At 45.6% G+C, this 23,158-nt stretch overlaps 1 protein-coding gene across 8 annotated transcripts in view; it reads right to left on the bottom strand.

Moving 5' to 3' along the window:
- The window catches only part of LOC144109669 (cyclin-dependent kinase 14-like), a 223,840-nt gene that overhangs the window by 46,954 nt on the left and 153,728 nt on the right, over positions 1-23,158 (bottom strand). The gene's annotated exons all lie outside the window — the stretch shown is intronic.

The raw sequence follows: 23,158 nt of genomic DNA on the forward strand, positions 1-23,158 counted from the left end.
TTCGGCCCAGAGGGGAAAAACCCGAGTTGTCTACTCGCAAGAGGGTTTATTGCTCCTGATCAATACAATCAGCAACAAACAGCCGCTGTAAAAACGAAGCATTCTGCTCACGTATTGGACTGAAAAAGAACAAAAGGGGGAACACATGCAAAAAGGTTGAAAGGTTGGGGAGGAATGTTCCGCTCACATCGCGTGGCTCCTCGCTCACGACCACAGTAGTCAAGTCACACATGGTGGCCAGGCAATATGGTGATGGCAGCAGCCTCCCTGGCAGATGTGTAATCCATGCGTGTGCACAGCGCTCCCACCAGAAGAAGAGCTAGCCTCGGGAAAAACCACCTCCCGGGCTGTGGAGAGGGTCTCTCCGTTCAAAGAGGGGAAAGAGCGAAAACCTTTCCGGCGACGTCGTCGCGGGGCACGAAAGAAAGCAGGAGTGGCATGAGTGCCTTCCCCTCGCAAGCCTCCCAAAGGGTGGGCATATAACATTGAATGATAATTATGTGTGGCCGTTACAATGGAACAGAGGATTTGTGTATATCTCCACATCACAAAGAAGCGTTCTTTCCAAAAGCGATTCGGTAGTGAAATCAATTGCCTGCCACTGTTGTACGGCTTTTTTCCCGCGACGCATTTTATTCTCTAAAAAATGGTAAAACCTGTTTTACATTGTTTTCTTTTTGTGTGTTGTTTTCTGTTGTATTGGGTTTTATGGCACACAGGCAGCTAAAGCCATCGTGTGCCAAGCTCAAGGTATAAAATAAGTTTCCTGTGGAATGTTTAGGAATGTGCAATATTATTGATGATGTAGATGGCCTAAAAGATTGTACTGTCTAGTAATAACAGAGGAGAAGAAATTTGGAAATGACTAATTGTGAAAGCCTTAAAGAAGGTCAGGTAGCCTCAGCAGCTATCCTTGGCTGGGCAAGGGTCCTGAGGCTCCCAACATATCAAATAAAAACCTCAGTCTTCTCAGGAATGAGAAAGTGACTGATGTGTATTATGCAATAAAGCGAGCCAGTGGTTCAAAATTTACACTTTTTGGGTACACTTTGTAACTTTTAAAAAGTTATAAACAGAGGGTATGTAACAATGGCATTACTATCTAAGAGCAACGTTAACTGTAAGATCATCCCCGCATTCTTCACAAACAGGTTTGTCTTGTTTTGTTAGCAGGAAGCTATGCGTAAGGTGCGTGTGACCTATTCAGAGAATGCATAAAATCACTTCCTTGAAACGTTCCTGGTCACACGACATATATTCACCTAAAAGCAGCTTTATTAAGTGTAGTTTATTTTCACTTCATTGTTCCAAACTGACTGCCATTTTTTCATTAATTTCTGCTGTACTAATTTCATACAATAATTAAAGGGTACATTTACTTTTTTTACTTCTTTCTTATGAGCATGAGCAGCACACAAATCTGCTCTCTCATTGCTGGGTCCTGAGTCATTTCAGAATAAAGGCAGAGTTTTATGCTTTGTCCTCGAGCTGTGGCTGTTACTATGTTGTGTATGATGTCGCATGACTGTAAGAACATGACTGTAAGTCGATCTATTTTTCAAAATTTGAAAATCTTAAGTGGGGGGGGTCGACTTAAATCAAAACTAAAGCATTGCACCATAAATAAAGGTGATACAAACGAGATATCAGGCATGCTACAGCATGGCTGCATTTTTACTGCACGGCTCCATTGCATCACTCTTGGTGCTGGCCTTCAGCAGCTGATGTCAACGCGCAGAACCGGCATCCCTACCCCGCGCCAGGCCGCCGAAGGTGGCTGTCGATAAGCAGCAAACCGGCACCAGCCCACTCCCCACATGTGGCTGCAGAGTGCGTCTGCTGATAAGTGGCAGTGGCCCGATAACGCATTCGCGTTGTACTTTTAATAGGTGTTGTCCAAGTTTTTTTTTTTTTTACTTTCAACCGTGCACTCAGCGCTCAACAGAGCGCCGATAGTTGATGGTATTGCCGCTGTTCCAATCGTGGTGTCACCTCCACTCGGAACAGCAGCGGCGCCGGGGAGTGTCGGTAGCCGACGGCGCTCACGCGTAGTCTCTCTTCGGCTCTAACGCATTTGACTTCTGCCAGCCGCGTTTAACACGTTTTTAATGTAGTGCTTCGTCATTCGTGATTTGTGCTCCGAGTCCGGTAAGTGACCAGCGTTCGTTTGCGGCTACATTCAAGATGGCTGTCATTCTTTATGCCGAAGAAACGAACTGCGCGCCGGGCCGCAAGTTCGATGTTCGCAACGAGTGATACAGGTGTGGCAGCTACAGCGAGACAAAATTTTCAGCTGTTCCACGCGATGCCGTGATGTGGCTGCTTGTGAAGTGCGGGATTTCACTGCAGGATGATGTTAGAACGACAAGCTGTGGGACCACAGCAGCGATCACGACGGCAGCGCTAGTGAGGACGATGGCACAAGTGTGGACGAGTAGTCCAGTGAGTAATGCATTTTCATTTTGGAACGTGCCCACGGGCGCTCCCACGCGTGGCAGCTGATAGCGGCTGGTGACAAGCGAATGCCACAGGATAGTGCTATCGCGTTCTATTATTAAAGGTCAAGTGTAAATGACCTCCAAGCTTTTTTTTTTTTTTCGGAAATGTGATGTGGGGGCTCGACTTACAATCGTGTGAATACGGTATTTGGTGACAGATTTTTTATTTATTTATTTCAATACCCTAAAGGCCCAATGCGACAATTACATAGGGGGGGATTCATCAAGGAAAACTTAAATATACAACACAAAACATAAACGGCTGAACACAGAAATAAACAAGTTAAGAAGTAGGGTACAAGTAGTAGGGTACAAGAAGTAGGGTACATAGTGAACGGATTTTTAGAATGGATGAACATGTGGACATCGTTCTTCTGTCTGCAAGTGGTGGTTCGTTAGTTTCTACATACCGACTGTTTATGGGTAACATCCTGTATGCACCAGTAGAAAGACTCAAACCTAAATTATGTACAGGATCCAGTCGTTTAAGGTACGATGGTCTCGCTCTGTAGTACAAGCGTACTACAGAGCAATAAATTTGTAAAAGACAAGTCCTATCAGAACCCCAGTGTTTATGTGAGGGTACTTTTGGTATATTCAGGGATCGAGATGTTTTTGTTTTTGAGGGTGTCTATGTGTGGCAGGAATGTGTTTTTTGTCAAAAGGTATTCCTAAAAATTTGTGCTCATCTTTATCTGGTACTGCGACTAAATTTAAATAAATTGAAGGATCAGTGTGTAGTCCTCTTCTAAGCAAGAACAGAACAGCTACTCACTTTTGCGTAGAAAACTTGAAACCATTTCTATCTGCCCCATATTGTTAGTTTATTTACTCTCAGCAACCTGCAGATCGTTGAATACATGATGGACTTTGGAGTTAATTTTGCTAGGGAATTCATTTTTACCATGAAAAGCATGGCGCCTAAAATGCACTTCTAAGGCACACTGTTCTCTTGAATGAAGTTCTTAGAAAGAGAATTTATTTCCCGCTTCCCAACCTTGGCACATGCGCTCGGTCATTAGGCTCAGGTCCTGGTCGACACGATTTTCGAGTTTTTCCTTTAGTCGGAAGTTAGTGCTCGTGCTGTGTGTTCTGTCTTAGTCTGTTGTCTCATTTTCACGCTCCTTTTCTCATGGATTAACCTAATGCTCAGGACGCTTTCAAAGGATTTGGCAAGTATGAATGTCAGGGCTATAGGCCTGAAATTGCTAGGGGAGGTAGGTACCTTTCCCGGCTTCAACAATGGTACAAAAATGGCTTTTTTCCAAGCCTCCGGTATCTCTCCTGATATCCATATTTTGTTAAAAATTTCAGAAGAGAGTCTACAGCGGGTTCAGACAGACAGGCGAGCATTTTGTAATGAACTTCTTCTGGTCCTGGTGCAGTCTGTTCACCGTAAGAAAGTACGCTGTTAATTTCTTCTCATGTAATGTGGCTACTATAATCTTCGTGAGCACTGCCTGTTTTTTTAAACGAAATGTATTGCTGCAAGGCATCAATAATGGGTGAAGGTGTGATGAAATATGTAGCAGTGATTAAATGAATGAAAAAAGGCTAGCTGATTTGATGAAGTCCAGTAGAGAACGATGGTACGGTCCCTGCGTTCAGGCAATGTATGAAGCAGGGTGGCTTGGTGAAAGACCCGCTACCATCAGGTGCCAGATCCTTGTAGGCTTGAGAGCTGGGCTGTCCCACAGTAAGTGATGAATGTCAGCTTCAATGTCCTCGTGTTTACATATCAGACACCCTGGCCGAGGAAACAAATCTCGGTACTGAGGCCACTTCCGAGTGACGGCAGGTGTGAGGGCAACCCCGACCCGGACCCTCCTAAGCGCAACCTCCTCTGCACGGGCAAGACCGCGGGGGACGGTTACTGCCTGTTGTCAGCAGTCTTTGTTTTACAACTGTGTTTTTATAGTTTAAAAATGACTGCATAGTCGGAGGAACTAGATAATGACGAAAAATGTTCACCTAATATATCTGCTTGGTGTTTTATAACTGTCTGTACACCAGGGACTGTCAGACCCAATTTTTTTTCGATGTGACTTAGCTGTTTATGGAAGAAACAAAACAAAGGCAGTTGATTTTAGGTGAGGCGGCACGTGCCCCAGATTTCGTTCTAAAATGTTTAGGCTCTTCGCAGCCTTCGCAACCACCGTGTCAATATGAGTAATCCAAGAACAATTGGCCGAGAATGTCACACCCAAATATTTATACTGTGATTTTTGCGTCAGTGTATTGGTGTTGATGGTGTACTGAGATGTGAACTTTGTTTTTTTACGCGTGACGGTAACATGAACACTCTTTTTGGCGTTTAACTTCATTCTCCATCTCGAGCACAATTCAAGAACACATGATAAATCACTTTGTAACTGGGCAACATCACATTATTTCTAATTCTTCTGTATAAAACACAATCATCGGCAAAGAACCGTATCTAAGGACCGATCCCTGAACAGATGTCATTTATGTAAACTAAAATCAGAAGCGGCCCCAGAACTGAGCCCTTTCGGACACCCGATGTAACGCCTATAAAACTGGATTGCTTACCATTCAATAACACACACTGTCGGCGAGACGATAGTTTTCGATTCAGGGAAGAACTGTATGGTCAATATTTAGTGCGACAAGTTTACTTAAAAGCAATGGGTGGAAAACAGTATCAAACGCTTTGTGAAAGTCCAGGAAAAGGCAATCCGCCGTTATCCAATGTCCATTGGCATTCTCCGCCGTTGTCCGTTGATAACGATTTGAAGTCTCTTTCGCTAGCTATATATCTTCTCAAATTTAAAAAGAAATCGGCAATCACCCACTTCTCTATACTTTACAACCTACCAACTTCAGTTTCAAGGACGAATGTTGCCTGAAGTTGAGTTTATTATGGCTGCATTATCATACATGTAATAACGTTTGATAAAAAAACAAATTTTTGTTCAGCGTCAGAGCTGGCAGCTTACACTCCATTCCAGGGGTGTTCAGACTCCTACTGTCACGCCATCAACCGTGATGGCGTGATTGCACAGCGCAAAAGACCAGGATAAAAGGAGGGACAAAAGACTGGCGCAGAATTCAACTAAACTTCATTGACGAAACAGTCATAAATATAGACATGGACGTAAACATAAATAATCGGCATGATATCACAGCTTTCCTCTTTTTGGCATCTGCTTTCCCTTCTCACTTATCCTAAATTCGCACAGTGCAATCATGCGAAGAACGTATCACCAACTCGGCCAAGCTTTAACTCCACCACCAGTGAAAAACGGATAAGAATTGATGATTGGCGTGCTATCTTTATTTGTGTCACGTGCGTTAGGCAAGGTAGCGTACTGCAGACCAGCTACCGAGTGTGGTTTTGGAAGAACAGGCAAGGAGGAGGCGGAGAAAGTGGTGGAGCCACCTCTACGAACGCTTCCCAAAACACCACGCATGACAGCGAGAAGCCGGTTTTTATAGTCCTCTTTGAAAGCCCGCAGAAACTATGGAACAAGGCCTGGCATTACCATCATTCTGGGGAAGTTGTGGTCATATTTATCAGGCTGACGCAAGAGTGGAAGCACAGGTCGTGACACGCCAAGGTGAAAAAATATCAAAAGCGTAGGCAAGGCAGCAATGTGGGCTAGTTGGTTGCACATTTGATGGCAATGACGAGCTACACACGAACGATGCCCTCGTACCAGAATAAAGCTCAGTTGTTAGTGCGCGCTTGTCGTGTGTCCATCGTTTCAGTTGTCGTTTTGTCCGTGTGTAGTGCGTTATTCCCATCAAATCAAAAACGTAAACCCCCCCAAAAAATTAAACCAGAAAAAAACATATAGAAAGCGAATAGAAAGCATTAGGACACAACAATCAAACTCCCATGAGAAAAATGGAAATAATGACCAACCAGTATGAAAGTGAGCGTGGCCAAAATTATGGATTCGAGGAATGGGACAGGCAAGCATGCAACAAAGTTTAAGAACAATGGTTGCAAAGAGTAAAACCAAAAACGCAATTTCTTTGGCATGACAGACAGCATGCCAATGCATCTACTTGCATTCTTGGCGATACAAAGTTTTACTTTTAGCTGTTTTGGACCCCAGGCGAAAATTGGTTAATGGGAACCTACTGGTTTGTACTGGCTTCTGCTGGCTGTACTGCTTCCAACAGGGTTCTTACTAGTTTTCTGCTGGTTGTACTAGTTCCAGCAGGGTGCTTACTGGTTTTCTGTTAGTTGCACAGGTTCCAGCAAAAGAACTTTTTGCTGTTGTTTGGAGAGATTTACCTTTTTTTTGGGTAGTAATAATATTCTTCTGCTAAAAGAATCTTGCACTTAAGTTTTTTCGACCATGAGCGCTAAAAATTGAATAAATAATGCCAAAGTTAAATGAGAGAGCTTTGCTCAGTAACAATTCCCCACTAATACCTGTGGAGAAACCATAATGGGGGGATATACAGGGTGTCCAGGCTAACTTTAGCCAAGGGTTAAAAAATAAGATATTTGAGGTAGGCCAGGGAAACCACTTACATACAGCTACCAGCCAGCTTGCGCATCTAGGCAATTTTTGTATTGCTATTAAGTAGTAATTAAGATCATTTTTCTAAATGCTTAAATATTGACTTTAGGCAGCAGATGTGAATAGCAAAGTTGGAGAGCACCTTCAGAAACCCCCATTCCATTTATTTGCGACAAAGAAAGCCTCACGTGTATCTTTTTTCCGAGCTCCAAAGAAAGCCTGCAAAATACAAAAAAATCACGTGACTAGCACATTCGTGCACCATGATTGTGCTGCTCTCAATCCTGGCTTGAGTGAACGAAATCAGCTGTTGGTATCGCACGACGACCCCATTGCTCCGGCAGGACGATATGTCGACGGTGGTTGCGACAACCCCGTGCAAGCCAGTCTGCAAGCGTGACGGTGCAAGTTGCAGCGACTGCACCGGGCATTGTGAGTGTGATGAAAAGCCCAAAGGTGGCAAACACAAATGCGATGAGTTTTATTCGTCACTGAAAGGTAAAACAAGATAAGTAAAATACTTGCTTCGGTAGGCGAGGATGCCGGCGGCGGCATTGCTTCGCCTGAGGATTCTGATATGCGGAAGCAATGCCAATGCTAGAATAACAGTGGCCAGAATGGCCACATGCAGTGTTTCACTGAAAGTTGTGTTTTTTTCTTAACATGGGCTTTCGCAACACGTGCTCATATAGGTCACCTTCTGCTGCAACGCAGTACTGGCATCTCCTGAGAAGGCTTCCTGTAGATGCCTTGAGCACCGTCGGAGAAATGCTGCGGCAGACTTCAGTTATCCTCTCCTGTAAGGCCTCTGGAGTTGTCCTTTCTGTTGCATATGCACGGTCCTTAATATAGCCCCACCAGAAAAAGTCAATAGGATTAAGGTCGGGTGAGCTTGACGGCCATAGAACGTGTCCATCCCTCCATATCCACTGTTCTGGGAAGGTCATATCAAGCCATGCTCGTGCTTGACCACAGCTATGGGCTGGAGCCCCGTCATGCTGCAACCACATCGTGCCAAGCCGTTCCAGTGGCATATTGTTACAGAAGTCTTCAGCCGGTCCCTTCAGTATCTCACTCACATACCTATTGCCGGTCAGTGTTGTTAAAAAATTGTGAGCCAATTATTGTGCTCCCATACATTGCGCACCACACATTAAAAGACCATTGATACTGGTGGCGGGATCTTCCTAGCCAGTAAGGATTTTGCTCACTTCAGTAGTGTGCATTGTGGATATTCACTTGGGAGTTCCGGGAAAAGTTTGCCTCGTCAGACCACAGTACCTCGCTAAGAAAGTCACAATCCTGCTCCTCCTGTATCAAAACCCATGTCACAAAATAAAGTCTGTTTTGAAGAGCTCGAGACTGAAGGCACTGATGCAACTGCAGATGATAGGGATGCAGTCCATCTATTTTCAAAATCTTCCAGGCAGTTGATTTCGGCACTCCTGTCTTTGCACTCACGTTACGCACGCTAGCCTGTGGATTAGCTGTCAAGGACAAAACATTACAGCGTACCTCATCATTTATGGCTGAAGCTCTGTCTTCTTGTGAAGCTGCCGGTTTGCTTCAGCGTCTCGTAGTGACACACTATTGTCATCGGGCTAGGTCGTGTTCCAGGGTGCCAGCTTCAAAATATCCTTGCAGCCTAGCACCTCTGTCTGCCTGCAGCTCCTAGCGCAAGGATCATGTCTGCTTTTTCCTCATCGGAAAAAGGCATATCAAATTCCCTCACGATTCAACAGTCGATACACGACTGTCTGTTTACGGCTGTCACGAACTGCCAGGTCCGTCAGTAGCTTCACGCAGCGCAAGCGATTACGATCACTGGCGCAAATCGCACTGGCAATGCATGCGCCACTGCCTTGTCACCTTTTAAACAGCACTACATGCGGCTAAATGAGCTGTTCATCTGTACGCGGAACGTGTTAAGAGCGCTGCAATTGCGGCACGCAAGAGGGATGTGATGCGGTATTTTTTGAGCGGTGTCTGATTCTCCATGCTGAACTACGGAGAACGCTTGGAAGCGGCGGGATGACCTTCAAGCTCAGCCAAGGGATTGGGGCATAGCCTGCCTAGCATAAAGTCTCTCGTAGCACAGTGCGCTATTTTGAGCTGGTGCAGTACCACCTGGCTCGCTGACCGTTTGAGTACATGACTCCCTGACCACTTACTAATTGTGTCGTAACTGATTACAGTTAATTAGCTATTAGTGATTTAAAATTCAACTCTATGGTATATCATCAAGCCATATACTGTTGGATAGCTCATGTTGAGTATCACTGCAGTGAACTATTTACAGGATTTAATTCATTAGCATTATTAACTAGCTATTTTGAAAAAAATTAACTTTACGCCACAGCATCGTCATATATCGTTGGATAGGTTATGTCAAGTATCATTGCCCCACACTAACATTAAGGCGTAATTATTTATCGTTACTTAAGCAAATGGGATTAAAATTTGAACTTCACTCTACGTCGTCATATTGTTGGATAGCTTATATTGAGTACGATTGCACTATACTAACGGCGGGTCCTAAGCACTTCCTGTTAATTAGTTAACTGTGATAGAAAATTAAATTTTATGCTTCAAGGTCATTATATACCATTGAAAATGTTACGAGTAGAATCCGAAAATATAAATCATCGTACAGCTATCGCTTGATCTTGGCTGTAGCCAGATTTAAATCTGCATGACTTTTTTGCATGTCGCGGGCATCCGCAGTAAGCATAAAAAACATACGCACTATACGGACGTCAGAAACTTCAATCAGATGATCTGCTACCATTCAACAACTTTGCAACTAGAATTTTTGCCCAACTTTATTCCTTGCGATTTCGGTTTACCATGACTGTATCGCAGTTAACCAGCAGAGAAGAAATAGTGGGACTTTCTCCACACAATCTTCAATAACATGCATTTGGTCGCGTCATCTTGGAGTAAATTGGCATAATTTTAAACCGTGGCTAAAGATAGCTGGGACACCCGTAGTATAAAATGTTCTAAACTATAAAAAATCAGTCTATATGAGATTCGAATTGACAAAATGAGGCCGATTTTCAGACTCACGGACCCATATTATGACGAAGTTACACATAGTAAGCATAGAGGGTGTCTTCCAACATGATCCAATCTGATAATTTTGACTCGTCGGAATCTATTCTCTCTATTCTGTGGGGGGTCCAAAGAATATAGCGACAAAATATTCTGTGTCCTCAGCCTTATAGAATCTTATAGAATCGCACAATTTTAATCAAACTTGGCCACCTGCCTTACTTCAGCATAGCACATCACCAGCTGCCTCTGACCATTGCCTCTGGCGTTCAGCATCCTAGCGAAGCGACGCCACCGCCGGCACCCCCACCAACTGAATCAAGTATTTTACTTATCTTGTTTTGCCTTTCAGTGATGAATAAAACTCGTCGCATTTGTGTTTGTCACCTTTGGCCATTTCATCATGCTCACAATGCCGGTGCGTTCGCTGCAACTTGCACTGTCAAACTTGCAGACCGGCCCGCGCAGGCGTCACAACCACCGTCAACATACGGCCTGCCGGAGCAATGGGGTCGTCGCGCCTTGCCAGCAGCTGATTTCGTTCACTCAAGCCAGGATTGAGAGCAGCACAATCGTGGTGCGTGAATGCACTAGTCACGTGATTTTTGGGTTTGGGTTTATGGGGGTTTAACGTCCCAAAGCGACTCAGGCTATGAGGGACGCCGTAGTGAAGGGCTCCGGAAATTTCGACCACCTGGGGTTCGACGACATCGCACAGTACATGGGCCTCTAGAATTTCGCCTCCATCGAAATTCGACCACCGCGACCGGGATCGAACCCACGTCTATTGGGCCAGCAGCCGAGTGCCATAACCACTCGGCCACCGGGGTGGCTTACGCGGTTTTTTAAAAACATTTTGCGGGCTTTCTTTGGAGCTCAGAAAAAAGATACACATGTGAGGCTTTCGTTATCGCAAATAAATAGAATGGGGGTTTCTGAAGTTGCTCTCCAACTTTGCTATTCACATTTGCTGTCTAAAGTCAATATTAATGCATTTAGAAAAATTATCTTAATTGTTAATTAAATGCAAAACAAAAAATTGCCTATGATGCGCAAGCCGGTTGATAGGTGTAAGTAAGTGGTTTCCCTGGCCTACCTCAAATATTTTATATTTTAACCCTTGGCTAAGGTTAGCCTGGACGCCCTGTATATAAGCATGAGCCTTACGATATTAGAATGTGAGTGTATGAGTTCACATGTAAGTTGTATGTATTCTGTAGTGCTTTATTGTTGCTCTAGTAGCTGCTATCCTATAGTAAGATACAACTTAAAAAAGCAGCAGTTGTCAACACTGGGCTGCGGTCCGCAGCGTAATGTATTACTCCGCTAGCCAATCACAAAAATAAACGAAATTAGCTTTTTAAAGTTTGACTTCATTAAACAAGCCAAGTATCAAAATTCTAGAGCTTCTAACTTTTTTTCCCTGTGATTAGCTTCTTGTTTAGGTGACAAGAGAAGTCTTAGCAATGGACAACTTTTTTATGTCGTGGAGGAATTTTGTGTGGCGGGTCCTGAATGTGGACGGAGCTTCACTGCAGACTATAGTTGCATCCGACTATAGAGTGGGGTATAAAGCTGCACTTGTGTTCCTACTATGGTACTGCGGGATGACTTTAGCGTAGCTAGTTGAGAGTGTTTTTTGCTATTTTGTGTGTGCTTAACATTTATTAAGTTAGTTCAGAAAGGTTTGAAAACTAAAGGACATTGTACGAATATGGTTTATCTAAAAAAAATTAAAGTTAATATTTCGATGCTACAATAGAAGCTAATGGTTCCAGCAGCTACTGGTTTCATCACTTACTGGTTCCATCAGCTGCAGGTCCCAGTAGCTACTGGGAATGTGCTCATAAACCAGAATTACTGGAACCAGTAGAATCCCAGTAGTAAATCACCAGAAAATTTTCACCTGGATTGTTAGACAAACAGCATTAAGCAACGGTCACATTTCGCAACGTGGTGAAACAGGTTCTGCTACCTTGGATGCTTGTGGCTGTGGAGCATCGCACCTCCCTTTCAGCTCGTTTTCTGAAAGTGGCCACCACATATCGCCACAAAGAGGGTTACAGGCTTAGCGTGCCTGGATGCCCGCTCGCTCGCCTCCACTGGCCATCGAGGCAGCCTAGGTTCCAGGCTATCTGCTAAGTGCTCGCGTGTTCCCGTTCATAAAGCTGACAACGGTACTTCCTTCCACAGAATAGCAGAATGTGATGACCTCCAAGGTGCATTTCATCCTTCGTCTCTTACAATATTTGGTCATCATCAAGCACACTCATGCAAGCTTATGCAGCGCCGAAAATACAAGTCAAATGGCATACTTGCCTGCAACTTTCTTCACATTGTGCGACACACTGTGCATATATGGCATTGGACACGTATTGCTTTTCACTCTTTATGCGGTTCATGTCCTTCATACTCAGTAGCCAGCGTTCACAAACGGCCACAATTAATTACCGTGGATAACCTGCCACACGCTGTCGCTTAACTCTGAGATCAAGGCTAGATTTCATCTTGTGGTCGCAAAATTTTTCTATGCAACAACGGCAACGATCACCTCCTTTAGCAGCTTTGAATGTACATTGCCAAATGGTACAAACTGCATTTTTATTCTTGGGTTGTAGCTATAATAATGTCCATGCAGCAGAAACGTGCTCACGAAAAGCGACAACTGAATTGTCTTTTAGGCAATCTGATCCCGCAAAGCCTGTTTCCTTCATCACTGACTACTTTAGCAAGCTATAATTTGAAGGGAGATAGGTTTAAGATAACGATAGTTCTTGACATGCCAGAAAATGTGTACAACATCTTGGTCACAGAAGCTTTCTTCCAAGCACCGGTTGAAAAAAAGAAAATTATTACGCATCAAGGGCGCAAAGAACGATCCGATGCAGATCCCGCTCATTTATTGTAAAATTGTCTTGTGGTAAATCCAGGCCAAGGCAAGGTAAAACTCCAACAATTCAAGGAAATGATCCACAGGCATGCTGGCTGCATTGCAAAAGCTGACGTGAACTTATGCCCAACAGCTGCGTGTTGTGTTGTGTGTTGTGTTGTGTTTTATGGCACATAGGCAGCTAAGGCCATCATGCACCAAGCACAAGGTATAGAATTGCTTTTCTACAGAATGTTTTGGAGTATAAAAAAGAGGCGATGGTGCAGATGACTTAAAAAGATTGTACTGCCTAGTAATAAAAGGGAAGAAATTTGGAAATGGCTAATGGTAAAAGCCTTAAAGATGGTCAGGCAGCCTAAGCGACTTTCCTTGGCTAGCAAGGATCCTGAGGCTCCCAACCAATCAAATAAACAGCCTCAGCCTACTTCTCAAGAATGAGAAAGTGGCTGAGGTGTATCATGTATAAAGGCGATCCAGTGGTTAAAAAAAAAATTACAGCTTTTCAAGTACGCCTGCTTCTTTTAAAAAGCTAAAAATGGAAGGTATGTTAACAATGGCATTATCAGCTAAAAGCAATGTAGGGTGGAAAGGAATGCATTCATGATAAAATTGAGTGAAGTACTTTTTTCTTAGTTTTTCTAGTTTTATACATGAGAATAAAATGTGGTTAATTGTAAGTTCACCTCCGCATTCTTCGCAAACAGGTTTATCTTGTTTTGTTAGCAGGAAGTTGTGCGTAAGGTGCGTGTGGCCTATTCTGAGACGGCATAAAATCACTTCTTTAAAACGTTCTTGGTGCACACATGACTTAAATTCACCTAAAATCGGCTTTATTAAGTGTAGTTTATTATTCAATTCGCTGTTCCAAGCCGATTGCCATTTTTTCCTTAACTTCCTTTGTACTAATTTCATGCAGTCATTCAAGGGTATATTTACTTTTTTTATTTCCTTGCCACGAGCTTGAGCAGCACAGAAATCTGCTCGCTCATTGCCTTTTATGCCGACATGACTCGGGACCCAGCAGAGTTTAATGTTTTGTCTTCTAGCTGTGGCTGTTACTATGTTGTGTATAATGTCACCAAGTATAGGAGTGATTGCGTTTCTTGAGTGGAGGGCTGTAAGTATACTTAAAGAGTCTGTGTAAATAATAGCGTTTTCGAGGTTCTCGCTGAGTATTTTTTCTACGGTCACATATACTGCGTAACATTCTGCAGTGAAGATGGATGCGCACTGTGGAAGTCGTATTGTTGTCTCCGAATTCCCTCGCACCACTGCACTTCCTACATAAGTATCCGTTTTCGAACCGTCAGTATAAAAGGCTGTGAAACCATTGTATTTTTCCCCAAGTGCCAGAAATTCTTGTACTATTTGGAGTTGTGGAGTTTGCTTTTTGCGGAACTGTGTGAGAGTGAAATCGCACAATGTAGGAAAATCATACCATGGAGGCAGTGGACCTCGTCTTTGCGCAATGCTGGGTAATGTGTTCAGTATGCCGAGATTCTGGCAGATCTCTTCAAAGCGCAAGAGCAGTGGCCTGGTGGTTTGCGGTTTGTTGTTAAAGATTGTTCTGGATGGACACTTTGTAACTATTTCATAACAGATGTGTTTTGGAAGGGAACGGATTTTTAGGACGTATGAGCATGTAAGCATGCTTCTTCTATCTGTAAGTGATGGTTCGTTTGTTTCGACATAAAGACTGTTTATGGGCGACGTCCTGTAAGCGCCAGTGGAAAGACGCAACCCCAAATTATGCACTGGATCTAGTCGTTTCAAGTAGGATGGCCTTGCAGAACCATACACCAGGCAGCCATAGTCTAAGCAGGACCGTACCACAGAGCGATAGATGTGTAGAAGGCTTGCCCTGTCAGAACCCCAGTGTTTGTGTGAAAGCACTTTGAGTATATTCAGCGATCGAGAAGCTTTCTTTTTCAAGGCATTTATGTGAGGTAGAAAAGTTAGTTTTCGGTCAAATGTTATGCCTAAGAATTTGTGTTCAGTTTTTAAAGGTAACTGGCTTTCGTTTAGGTATAATGTGGGGTCTGTCTGTAGACCCCGTTTCAGTGAAAAAAGTAAGGCCACTGTTTTCTGTGGAGAGAACTGGAAACCATTCCTGTCTGCCCATGTTGCCAGTTTATTTATTGTTAGCTGTATTTGTCTTTCGCAAGTGGATATGTTTGAGGATGTACATGCTATCTGAAGATCGTCAACATAAACAGAATACATAATGGACCTTGGGATTATTTTCCTAATAGAATTCATTTTTACGACAAAGAGAGTTGTACTTAAAATACAGCCTTGGGGTACCCCATTTTCCTGAATAAAATTCTTTGAAAAGGTCGAGCCTAGGCGCACATGGAATGAGCGATTGGATAAAAAGTCTTTTATGCAATTTAACATCCTGCCGCGGACGCCAAGCTCGGCAAGGTCTTGCAGAATCCCAAACCTCCAGGTTGTGTCGTATGCCTTTTCTAAGTCAAAAAAGACTGCAAGACATTGTTGTCTGTGTATAAACGCATCTCTGACAGTATTTTCAAGGCGGACTAGGTGATCTGTGGTGCAGCATCCTTTTTTAAAACCACATTGATGGCTGTCGAGAAGTTCACGGGATTGAAGGACAAAAGTTAATCTTATGTTTAGGACACTTTCAAAGGACTTGGCAAGGCAACTGGTAAGGGCTATGGGTCTATAACTGTTCGGAGCGGTTGGTGGCTTCCCGGGTTTAAGAAACGGCACAGTAATAGCTTCCTTCCAAGCTTTGGGTATTTTTCCTGATACCCAAACTTTGTTAAAAAACTTTAGAAGCGCCTCTACGGCAGGTTCAGAAAGATGGGCTAGCATTTGGTAATGTATTTGGTCTGGGCCGGGGGCGGTATGTTTACCGGCAGAAAGTACTGTTTGGATTTCTTGTATTGTAATTAAACTATTGTACGGTTCGTTTGTACCGCAGTCTGTCGGCAGTCTTTGTTTCTCTGCTGTCTTTTTGTATTTTAAAAATGAATCGCTGTAGTGGGATGAGCTGGAAACTTCGGAAAAATATTCGCCTAAAATATCTGCCTGTTGTTCTAGACTAGTCTGTACACCAAGGGGCGGTAAGAAGGGGGACTGTGAACGGAGAGTAGTTGCCTTTTAGCTTTCTGACCTTCTCCCACATTTGTTTTGATGTGGTTGAGTTGTTTATCGACGACACGCAATTTTTCCAAGAAGATTTTTCTGCACTACGACGGATATAACGAGCTTTTGCTCTCGCCTTTTTAAATTTTATAAAATTCTCCTGTGTGGGGTATCTGCGAAAAATGCCCCAGACTTTGGTTTGTTTCTTTTTTGCTTCTTTACATTTTTTTGTGTACCAGTATTTGTGATTTTGTTTTACTATTCCAGAGGATTGAGGAATGGCTTGGCGTGCAGCGGCAATAATACAGTTTGTGAGACATTCGTTTAGTTCGTCTACACTCCCGTCGTCAGAAACTATTCTATCTAGGCTGGCTTTTTCACGGAACAGTGCCCAGTCGGCAAAGTGCAGTTTCCATCGTTGTGGTTTAGTTGGGATTACTTCGGGTGAATGTGCTAAGCTAATTAGTATGGGTAGATGATCACTTCCATATGGGTTATCTAAGACATCCCAATTAAAATCTGTAAAAATCGAGGACGAACTAAAAGACAAATCTATGCAACTGAATTTTCCTGAGCTTGGGGAACAATAGGTTTGTTTGCCAGTGTTCAGGAGGCAAAGGTTATTGGAGAGTATAAAATCCTCGATCAGTTGGCCTCTAGTGTCGGTTTTGTTACTGCCCCAAAAACTGGAGTGGGCATTAAAATCTCCGACCATCAAAAACGGTTCTGGTAGTTGCACTAAAAGGTCTTGTAAGTCTTGGAGTGTTATTTTAAGATGTGGATCAATATAAACGCAGCACACTGTGAGTGTTTTAAATGTGTGCAGGATGGCCGCCACAGCTTCTAATTTGGTTTTAAGCTTGTGTTCTCGGGCTGCGATTCCACTGTTAACAATGATGGCTACGCCACCCGAAAGCCGGCTCACCTGCTCTCGGTCACGGCGGAAGACCTTATAGTGTTTTAGAATGTTTTCGTGTTTAAAGCCTAAATTTGTCTCCTGTAAACACAAGGCGACAGGTGAGTATGTGGCTAATATGTCTTTATGTCGCTTAGGTTATGTAAGAGTCCCCTACAGTTCCAGTGTATAAAAGCCATCTTGTATTATGTGGGTACTGAAAGGTTTCAGGCGCCCTTATTCGGGGCTTTTCTTTTTTTTTTCGGTCTATGGAGCCCCGCCGCCCTTTCAACGTCGACGCCTTAGGACTACTTTGACTTGTGTCCATCGCATCCTCCGACACGCTGGACGAACGTGCCAGCCGCACGTTTGCTTTCATGTTCGGCCTCTCCGTGTGGGGAGGGACCTTGGGGCCCGCGGACCTGGAGGTCCGCGCGTCCTGTTTTGTGGGTGGTGGCGCAGCGCTAGCTGCTGCCACCTTGGGCACGGGTGGCCCCACTACAGGCTCACTGCGTGTGGCCTGAGTGGGAGCCAAAAGCGGCTGTGGTGCTGTGCCCCTTTGCACCACATCGGAGAAAGTAGGTTTGTGTATTAAAGCTACCCTCTTTCGCGCTTCCCTAAATGTTATGTTTTCTTTGACTTTGATTGTGACAATCTCCTTTTCTTGTTTCCAAACTGGACATGTGCATGAGTATGCAGGATGGCTGCCCTCACAATTTACACATAGGTGTGGTTCAACTGCACAGTTTTCGGAATCGTGTTCATGGGAAGAGCATTTAGCACATGTGAGTTGGCCCCGGCAACTCTGAGAGCTGTGGCCGTAACGTTGGCATTTGAAGCAGCGTCGTGGGTTTGGTATGTACTGTCTTAGTTGGAGCTTTATGTAGCCTATTTCTACGGAGTCGGGGAGGATACTAGATGCAAATGTCAGGACAATGTGCTTTGTGGGGATTTCTTTATTATCTCGTCTCATTTTTATCCTGTACACGTTGGTCACGTTTTGCTCCTTCAAACCTTCCAGAAGTTCTTCATCAGTTACATATTTGAGGTCATCATCTGAGATAACTCCCCTAACAGTATTCAAAGATCGGTGTGTGCTGATTGTGACCGGTATATCTCCGAATGACTTCACTTCTGACAATTTCTCTTGTTGGTGGTTGTATAAAACTTCTAAAAGAAGGTCTCCGTTTGCTAGTTTTTTGATCTTGTACCCTTCTCCTATGGCACTTGTTAAAGTCCTGGTAACAATGAATGGTGACACTTGTCTAGCAGTTTGTTCCTCGTGTTCGCTGTGAACAACGTGGAATCGAGGGAAGCTTGTAGCGTTTTTTTTGAAGAATTTATCTGTCTCGGTGCGCCCTCTTTTTCGAGGGAGATCGGGTTGAAAAAAATGAGAAGCCATGGAATGTGTTCTTTGTTCGGCAATGGTGGCAGCCACCCACCATGGAGCCCTACATGGGGACGGGACAGGTGCCTTTAAAAAGCCCTGTCTGCGCCAGCTGTACACCATCACTATAACCAAATATGGCGTAACAAAGGTTTGTCAGCCACACAAGGTTAACCCTCGCCGCCAGGAAAAAGGAAAAAACCAAGAAGTGAGTGGGAGACAGGAGAGTTGTGAGAAAGGGGTAGGAAAGTGAAAGATGAAGTGGAGAATAGGAAAAGGCGACTGCCGATTTCCCCCGGTCGGGTCAGGCCGAAGGTGCCGTCTACAGGAAGCTGGGGCCAAAGTGGTGTGTTGCCTCCGCCGAGGGGCCTTAAGGGTCCAAACGCTCGGCATCGGCTCAACCACCAGGATCCCCTTTTCCAACGGACACGGCGATGCCACGCACGGCGAGGCGTGGGTGCTCGGGTCCGTGGTGATGCACGGTTCACCATCATCCCCTTGCGGGGAGGTCCCTGCAGATGCTCGGGAACCCGCGGTGTCGCCACTCACCGTCGCGACGCCTGCAAGCTGCAGGCGCCCCCCTGCGGGGTGCCCAACAGCTGCAAAATAGCATAAATTCCCTATATCCGCTGCAAAGGATCTTATGTCCTTCTTGAAAGCAACAAGAAGTTCTGCGCACTAAAAACCACTATTAGGAAGTCCCCTACCAATTGCTGCCAGCTATCCTTTTTGGAAACTATCACGCAGCAAAGGGTGCAATCCACCTTCAGAGCGCAGCTCTTAGGTGATCGTTCCTGGCTAGCACGTCGTTGTCGGTGTAACCGGCAGAGCTACAGCAAAGCGAACAGCACGGCGAAGGATGAAAGTAGGGTGACAACAAAGGGAGGGCAAGAATAAAAAGACGGAGGGGGTAATGGTGGAAGAGAGAAAGGTGGGAAGTGGAGGGTACGGAGGGGACAGGTGAGAGGGGTCGCACTCAGTTTGTGCCGGCTGTTGCATAATGACTTGCGTTTACAGATAGCAATCATGCATAGAACGAGTGCCAGAACCACTTCCACAAAAGCGACTGCGGTGGATGCGGCAACAGGCAGATACCCCTGAAACCTCTGTTTCAGGCAGCACACACTGGAAGGTTTGTGAAAAACAACGCACTGCCTTGCCCAAGCGAGGCGATTCACTGAGCAAAGATTCTGGCCCCTGGATTCCTGCACATGTGTGTGCCTGATCATATTCGAACCAGTGAAATCTACCACAAAATCCATAGTCACCACCTGAGTCAGCCATGAATCGGTAGTCGAACAGTCAACCAGCACGCACATGGGCAACTATGGGGTCATTTGTGGAGTCCACGCCATTTACCAAAGGAACAGCAGGCACTACTCTGAATGTGCGGGTCACGCCTTGTGGCCCGCTCCAAATAATGACGCGGCCTTTGCAGCTTCAGCGTTCCTACTTGAAGCAATAAGACAAGCATGTTGCAACGCGTTCTCGTAGGGAGCAGTCTGCATGCACATTTTCAGAACAAGTCATAGGTGGACGCCAGGAGTAGTGTATGGCCAACAGGACTTCAGCAGCGGCACTTGGACCAGGTGAGACGTTGCACTGAATCAGAGGACAGAGCCCTTCAAAAGGTTAGCAAGCCGGAACCTGTACAGTACTCTGACCAAGTCGCAAGATAGCCCAAAAGCAACCGGGGTAGAAGCTGCAGTGGAGTCCTGAAGATATGCAGTTGTATTTTCCGGGCTGATGCTGCCACATCCAGTCCGGTCAAGTCACATGACAAATTTGTCACATAAACGATGCCATTTCTTTGCCAAGACTGATTTAGCAGCGATAAGGGCCATCAGGTGCGGCAAACGTGCCGTCGCACTCCATCACTCATGGGAGTCGACATCAGTCTGCCAGTGCAACATGGGACCGAGCAGCCTTTATGCAAGCAGGTGGCATCACAAGCATGTTTCATTACAACCAGTGTGACGTTTGCTCTAGCACCCTACGGCAATGGGAGCAGCGACCAATGGCAGAGGACCAACTGGAATAGAAAGGCAACGAATTGTTACAGAATGCGGCCCCTGGTGCAGAACCTTGTATCAATAGAAGGTAGGAGTGTGCGAATAAGACAGGACAGGAGACATAGAAATGAAAATGCCACCACGAGTGCTACAGACCTATAGACAAACACCAATCTGTGACATAAGCAAGATGCAGTGGCACTGCTGTCACCGGCTGGAATGATAGGGGGAAAATTAAAGGGTGAAAAGTATGCTTTGAGCCCATAGGAATTATTACATGGAAGCAAGTTTTCAAAGCAGTTTTCCAATTTTGCAGAGCACCTATGATGTCGTCCCTTCATAAAGAACAACCAAATTCATCCTAGAACAGGTTCTGAAAGTATGAATTGACATTTCGAAGGCTATGTACTATATTTAAAACTCCTATGCATGGGAATGATTCCCGGCTGGGGGTATGGAACGGGAGCGCGGCCCATAGAAACACATGAAATCAAAACTTTCAGAACTATTTTTCTCATTTCACAGAATGCTAACAGAGGCGGCTGTTCCTTAATAGTTGGCGAGTTGAGACAGGCGAAGCCGTTCCATGGAAGTGCAATCCTCGGCCAGTCAGCTTGGCTAAGAGGAAAGCGCTCGATAATGCTCTGGACGAACTTCTCGACACAGACGTTATGGAACGTTTAAACAGCCCCTGGGGGTTTCCAGTGGTGCTGGTAACCGAAAAGGATGGAACTACCTACCTTTGTGTGGACTATCGACGCCTGAACGAGGTGACACAGAAGGACGCATACCCACTTCCGAGCATTCCCTCGATCGTGTGTAATGTTGGTGGAGCGAAGTACTTCACTACGCTCGATGCCAGCAGAGGATACTTCCAGGTAGAGATGACTCCCAGTGACCAAGGAAAAACTGCTTTCACTTGTCACAGGAGACTTTTCCAGTTTACCCAATGCCTTTCGGCCAGGTCGGAGTGCCCGCGACGTACCAGCGTCCGATGGACCGTGTCCTAGGTGATGCAAGGTGGCACCACGCTCTTGCTTACCTGGATGACACTGTGGTGTATTCGGCAACCTTTGATGAGCACTTACGCCATCTCAGGGACATACTGGAAAGGTTGAGGTCAGCAGGAATCACTCTGAACCCGAACAAGACCCAGATAGTGGCGACCCAAATAACACTGTGGGGGTTCACGCTAGACAAAGGACGCCTTTTGCCGTGCGAGGACAAGCTGCGGGCTATATTGCAGTTCCCGTCGCCGGCAGACATAGGCGGACTGAGACGCTTTCTGGGGCTGGTGAACTTTTATCGCCAGTTTATCCCAGATTGCACAGCTCTGCAAGCCCCCTTAACGGCGTTGTTGAGGAAAGGTGTGAAGTGGCATTGGGGACCCGGGCAAGAGGCGGCACTACGCCATCTCACCTGCGCGCTTGTGGAAACCACAGAGCTGAGGCTGCCTGACTTGAACAGGGAATTTGTGATCAATGCGGACGCTTGTGACCTGGGCTTAGTTTAGTTTAGTTTATGAGGGTTTAACGTCCCAAAGCGACTCGGGCTATGAGGGACGCCGTAGTGAAGGGCTCCGGAAATTTCAACCACCTGGGGTCCTTTAACGTGCACTGACATCACACAGTGCACAGGCCTCTAGAATTTCGCCTCCATAGAAATTCAACCACCGTGGCCGAGATCGAACCCGCGTCTTTCGGGCCAGCAGCTGAGCGCCATAACCACTCAGCCACAGCAGCGGCCCTTCCTGGGCTTAGGAGCAGTCCTGCTTCAAGAGCACGAAGGTAGCTTGAGTCCGGTGGTGTTCGTCAGCCGATCATAAACCCCCGCAGACAGAAACTATTCCGTGACAGAAAAGGAATGTGTCGCGATTATCTTCGCTCTGCAGAAGTTCGACTATTACGTCAACGAAGTCGCCTTCGTGATTGAGACTGATCACATGGCACTCACGTGGCTGAGGCGCCTAGGCGAGCCGAGCGGACGCCTAGCGCGATGGGCGCTACTCCTCCAGTGTTACAACTTCACCGTGCGCTACAGGAGGGGGTAAGAACAACGTGGCGGCGGACGCTCTTTCGCACGCGCCCGTTCACGGCGTGGGAAGTAACACCACTGCCCACTCCGCCGCGCTCGACAGCCGGAGCAGCGCGACTACCGCGAAGCTCACCCAACGCCCCGAGGGAAGGGACTACCCACCTTCCCAGGGCGAAAGCGTGAACCACTTGGAATTCGTCAGTTCAGTGGTGAGCGTTTTCAGCAGAAAGGAGCTATTGGAGGCACAGCGGGAGGATACATTTTGTCGGAAAGTGTTCAACGGGCTCAAGGAGCCAGGCGGCGGGGCCGCGGCGCACATGGAGGCAACTGGTATTGTCTGTGCGGGGCGCTCGAACACAGCTGGTAATGCTCTGGGCGCGATGGATTCCTATCTGCTCGACTGAGATGGCATCCTGCCGAGATATATCCCCTCCGAGAAGGATACACACGAGTCCTTCAAGGTGGTGATTCCATGCACGTTGAGAGGGGCACAAAAGAGGCACAGCAAGAATTTCGTATCCTGCGCCGTCGGAGTAGTGTATGAAATTCCGCTGACGTGTGGAAGGGTCTATATTGGCCAGACGTGTCACTGCATTAACGACAGGGCACGGAAGCATGAGAAATCGCTAGAAAATGGAGGCGGGTCGAATTTGCCTCCTCATTGTAAAGAATGCAAGTGTAAGCCAAAGCTTAACGAAATAAGGATTCTGGGCAGGAGTCGCGATCAGGAGGCACGCAACATTCTTGAGGCTTTTATGATTAAAAAGAAGGGAAGCACTTG

The sequence above is a fragment of the Amblyomma americanum genome, chromosome 1 (assembly GCF_052857255.1).
Source record: "Amblyomma americanum isolate KBUSLIRL-KWMA chromosome 1, ASM5285725v1, whole genome shotgun sequence".
Lineage (NCBI taxonomy): Eukaryota > Metazoa > Arthropoda > Arachnida > Ixodida > Ixodidae > Amblyomma > Amblyomma americanum.